A 6000-nucleotide genomic window follows, 5' to 3' on the forward strand; every position below is an offset into this window, starting at 1 on the left:
TTTCATGTACTTCCCATGGAATTCTACTCGTGAACCCCATCATTTAAGAAGTTCACTCTATAGATTTTAAGGAGAGTTCATACTTGTTAAAATAAAAATTTCTGCCCAATTGAGACATTTAGTAAGTAATATATATAAATATATAAGATATATTTATATAAAATGTGCATATAAAAATATATATTTATGTGCATATAAAATATATATGTGCATATATATTATATATTATATAATATATGTGCATATATATAAATGTGCATATAAATAAATATATACACACACACATATATATATATATATATATATATATATATATATACAGGAGGTGGAGAAGGATGGAAATATAGATGTATTAGGCTAAGTAGGGTATGCTGACGACCGAGGTTAAAGATCCCAAATGGTACTCCCTCCTATCTGCCAAATAAAATAAAACAACTCAGAACACATACTGTGTGCAGTTGTTAAGTGCAGGGTTCCATAATTAAGAGCCTCTTTCTAGCTGTGTGACCTTGGGCAAGTGCTGTTCTCGGTGACTTCATCAGTTAAGAGCCATCATAATGGCTCCTGCCTCTACAGGGTTGTTGGGAGTATGAAATTGATTGATTCATTTAAAGCACTTGGAACAGTGGCCCCCACTAAACTCCTAGCAAATTTTGACTCATTACTATTTTCATGCTCCGCATACACTTATTAAAGAATAAACAGTCACCCATATATACATGACATTGCAGAAATATTTTATGAATTTAAAAAATGATCCTACAGCTATGCAACAGTCCTAACCAGGCTATTTTGTATAATGTTGAAAATTTTAAACCAAGCATTCCAAGATTTTAGATTAAATAGTAAAAACTCTCCGTAAGTGCTTGCAAAAGTCATAAGAGAAAAATGTGGGATGGATCCTACAAGACGGTTCTGGCCAAATTGATTATTGCTACATTTGAAGCATACCTCTTTTTACTCAATAAGGACATGTTTTAGTTAAATACTACATAGTGTTGGTCCAAAACTATCACTAGGGATTAGGTAGAACTTGTCCAGGCCATTAGATCTAAATTCAGCCTAATCCAAGCCAATGGGCTAATTCCAATGAGCAGACATATTTTGTTTGACTCATACAATGTTATTTTTTTTAAGGGAATAATTGCCCACATTTTAAAATTGAGGAATTTCATATAAAAATTCAGCCTTTCAACTTCTCAAAAATTCAGAGTATCTGAAACCACTTGTGCTCACACTGAGTCCCTTTGAGACTAGGGCTTGTGCTCTCCAGCTGTCTAAAATCTCCACTGCCCTGTTTTATTTTACTTTACTTCCTTGTTTCCCATAATTACATTACTTTCTTGTTTTCCATAGAGTTTTAACTTCATGATCCCTAAGGCAAAACAATGTAGTTTATGTGATTCCAGTAAGATTTTATGTATTTATTTATTTTAATCATAACAGTGGAGGAAACTTAGACTTAAAAATATGTCTAAGACCTAGTGGTGCAAGTATCTTGCCATCCACCATCAACATGCATACTAACAATTCATAAATCCTTTGAAAAAGGTTGACATAAGCATCTGTCATGAGCTAAATTATATCCCCCTCAAAATTCACATGTTGAAGTCCTAACCCCTAGTACCTCAGAATGTGACTGTATTTGGAGATAGAATCTTTACAGAAGTAATTAAGGTAAAATGAGGTTATTGGGGCGGAAGGGGGGTGTCTAATCCAATGTGCCTGGTTTCCTTATAAAAGAGATTAGGACACAGACACACACAGGGAAAACCATCTGTAAGAGAAGATGGACATCTGCAAACCAAGGACAGAGGCCTCAAGAGAAACCAGCACTGCTGCCAACTTGGTCTTGAACTTCCAGCCTCCAAAACAGTAAGAAGATATGGGCACCTGGGTGGCTCAGTCGGTTAAGCGTCCAGCATTGGACTTCAGCTCAAGTCACGATCTCACAGTTCATGAGTTTGATCTCTGCGTTGGGCTCTATGGTGCCAGCTCAGAGCCTTGGACCCTGCTTCAGATTCTGTGTTTCCCTTTCTCTCTGCCCCTCCCCTGCTCATGCTCTGTCTCTCAAAAATAAATAAACATTAAAAATTTTTTTAAATAAATAAATAAAGCCACCCAGTCTATGGTACTTTGTTCTGGTAGCCCTAGAAAACTAATATAGCATCTATTCTGAATGAACTCATTCTTCCTGTGCTCTCCCACAAGTGACTTTATTTCAGCCAGGTCATCTCTGGAGTTAGCTCACATCTCTAGTGTAACAAGTCATGGACAGACTTGAACCAGTGCAGTGTGCCTTGGTGCTTTTCAGTGCAAATGTTCCGATAAAAAAAAAAAAAAAAAAAAAAGTTTTTTCTTTTTCTTTTTTTTTTTTAAGGGAGGGGCAGGATACTGAGAATGAGATCAGATTCAAGGTCATTATATCATCTCATTCACTTGATTCTGAATGTGCTTTAATGAGTTTGACAAAAAGAGGATTTATAGCCAGCCCACCAGGAATTGCACAAAGCTTGTCTTATTTATGCCTGCAGTGTACCCCGTATGCAAACCTTTTCTGTCAATGTGCCAGAGCTCAGAACTGCCCATACCACAAAACTCCAGGGGGCTCCACTTCTCCAGTGGTCTAGGTAAATGGCAAAAGCTGTGAAGGCTGAATAAGAATTTAAAACACTGGTTGTAATTTAAAATGAAGGACATTGGTACTAGAAGACTTGTTAGAGCTGAAGCAAGCGACGGATCTTCAGTGACTGTTTCTCATCACTATAAACTGGGAATGAGCATCTCAATAGTTACTTCACAGGGTTGTTGTGAGGACTGAATGAGATTAACATGCACAAGTACCAGGATGCTGAAAAGAGCTACACCAGGAGTGTTATGACTTAGAGGTATCTTCCAGCCTTCAGGTTCAAGGCTCTTTCAGCTGGACATCTGCTGCATTATCATTAAGAAATTCCACCTACCCTTGGCTGGGTCAGACCATGGTGGAACTCCTGTCCTGTATATATACATTTCTGAGCTCTTCTTTAAGGAAGTGTCTCTGGGGCTAAAGCATGGAAGGAGTTTCTCTTTCCCTTATTACCACATTTTTTAATCAGTGAAATTTCCCCTGTCAGAATACATCAAGATACCATGGTGACAATTGCTATAGAAATGCTAGATTTAGAAAGAAACAAGGTGACTTTAATTCTGTTTCCTGCTACCTATGTTCAACAGCCTAAACTAAACCTGTGCTGGCCAGATGACAAAGGGAACACCTGTCCCAAATATCTTGCCCACTCTCTTGCTCTACAACCTAAAACTCCCGCTTCCTAAGGCCTTTCAGAAGGTATGCATAGAATTAAGTTCTACCCTAACATTACCTGGAACACATATATACTGGGCTAACATTAACAAAAAAACCACTTTTTTTGAATATGTAATTATCCATTGGAATCCAGATCACAGGCCATTAAATCAAATGATTACAAAGAGCCAGGTATGAAGGATATCTGAATAAGGGTGGACATGGGTTTCAGACAATGGAGAATGATGGGGACTTGAGCCAACAGGAAGGCACAGGCTCTGTCCAACTAAAGGGGAATTTCTCCTTGAACTGAGTCAAGAAACACAAACCCAGCAATGTCAGAGCTTCTCATTTTTCAGGAGATGGAAGAAATCAAACGTTTATGTGAAATTTTCCAATTTTAAAAACATACCTGCAAGGCAAAACTGGCTATGGTTGCAGGGTTCTGGTTGATTGATGCCCTGAATCCAAGAATCATCTCCTTCTGGCCTTGAAGTACAGAAAAATGGAAGCAAGCTAAAAATGTGCATGCTGAGTGGCCTCCACATGTGTCTCTACTGAATAAGCCCTTTTTGAGGCTAAACAGCTGCATATTTTAATCAGCAGCCCAGGAGATTCATCTGGAGATCACTCAGGGACCACCTTTTGGCGCACATTGCTGAAGACAGCAAACTACTCAAAAGCAAATATCCATCTTTGTGTCCTGTGAGCCTAGCACATTACCAAGGAAGTTTTAGGAGTGAATGAATTCTTCATTATCCTAGTGCTGTATCATAACACCAGCAGATGTTTACTAAAAGCCACATTAACTCATTTTCATCTAATTGTCTTTAAGTAGCTAGTAAGACCCCCAAGATACAAGATACTAAGAAAATAATTTCAAATTGGGGGAGAAGATAAGAGCAAGGAGGAGTGTGGAACATGGGTCATTTTCTGGGAAAAGCAGATCTGGGTGAGAGGATGACCCCACAGCATCCAAAGGACTCAGAGGCACTGAGAAAGGTGTGAAGGGGTCAAAATAATTCAACACAATGGAAAATAATTAGGTCCTGAGTATGTATCAATTACCATTTATCTTCAGGTATTTTCATTTGTCAAAATGGCAGCGGTTAATAAAATACATCTATGAATTAAGGACAGGTGGTAATAGAAATCAATCAAAATACAATAAATATTGATATTTTATTTCCACATTTTCTTGTGGAAATTTCCCTTGAAATTCATTTATGTACTCCTCTATCTTTAGAGTGAATCACAAATTTTCGTTTATTAAAAGCATCTATGCAGTGGGGCATCTGGGTGGCTCAGTCAGTCAGTGTGGGACTCAATTTCTGCTCTGGTCATGATCTCCTAACTTGTCGATTCAATCCCCACGTTGGGCTCCACCCTGTCAGTGCAGAGTCTGCTTGGGATTCTCTGTCTCTGCCCCATCCCCTGCTCTCTCTCTCTCTCCCACTCTCAAAATAAATAAATAAGGTATAAAAATAAATAAATAAATAAATAAATAAATAAAAGTATCTATGCAGCAATATTTCCTGCTTCTCAAGAGAGGGTAGTGAATTTTTAATCAGTGTTGATTTTATAATAACACTGAAGAACATTTAAAAGGATTCGATTTTCCCCAAATTAATTATTTTGAGGGTCAGCATAGAAGAAATGTTAAGAAAAGATATAATAAAAACAGTATGCAGTTACATTTAGCATTTTCTTACTAATCATAATAATCCTTCATTCTTCAGCTTTTTTCTGTGGAAACTGGAGTTTCCTTGCCCTCCTCTTCATCTCAATAAATTGGGCTGCAGGGACCCCTTGAAGCTTTCCCAGGCTGGGCTTCTTAAGTCCAGTAGCTCTGTCCTCTCTGTTATCTGCTTGGAATCTATCCCATTTTGCAACGTGACATTTTTTATTATTCTAATACAAGTGTTGGCAAACTTTTTCTATAAAGTGCAGGGTGGCAAATATTTTAGGTTTGTGGGCATGCATTGTAGCAATCACTCAACTCTGTCCTATGCAGTGTGAGAATTGCTATAGATGTTGGGCCAGATTTGTCCCACAACAAGCCAATATTTTGCTTATCCTTGTTCTAATAGAAAATTATGTACTTTTTGCATTATTTATAATTATATCTTGTTTTCCCAAATAGACTGTAAGTTCCTTGCAGACAGGAAAGCTTATATCCTGTTTTGCAACACCTATAGGACTTTGGCTTGTAATGTTTTGATCGTTATATGGGATTGATAAATATTTGGTCATTGACTGTTGGCTAATTGTCTGATTTTATGCGTGAGTGTTTGCAGGGGAAAATCTCAGAAAATGACAGAATTTTTGAAGAGAAGAAACCAAAGTCCATATGGGCTTGTGATTTTAGCCATGCAAAGGTCACATGTTACGCTTCAAACAAATGCAATTCTAGTGATCACAACTTTATCCACCTTCCTTTAACATCCAAATTAAATAATGCGAGCTCTCATCCCATACTACCAGGTGTATCCAGGACCCTTTTTTATATTCCTAAGGATTTCCTAGAGATATTTTCAGTCTCCTAATGTCATTCCTTTACCCACTGCTCTGAGTTCTTACCTTTTGACCTGCTTGCCCTCAGATCTCCCAATCATGCCGTTGGTTTCTTTTTTCTGCACAGTGGAGGACCTATTTTTAGCTTTTCCCATCATAAAAAAATTCTCCACATTTAAACCCAATGTGCTTTTTAATAA

Source organism: Lynx canadensis, chromosome A2 (assembly GCF_007474595.2).
Source record: "Lynx canadensis isolate LIC74 chromosome A2, mLynCan4.pri.v2, whole genome shotgun sequence".
NCBI lineage: Eukaryota > Metazoa > Chordata > Mammalia > Carnivora > Felidae > Lynx > Lynx canadensis.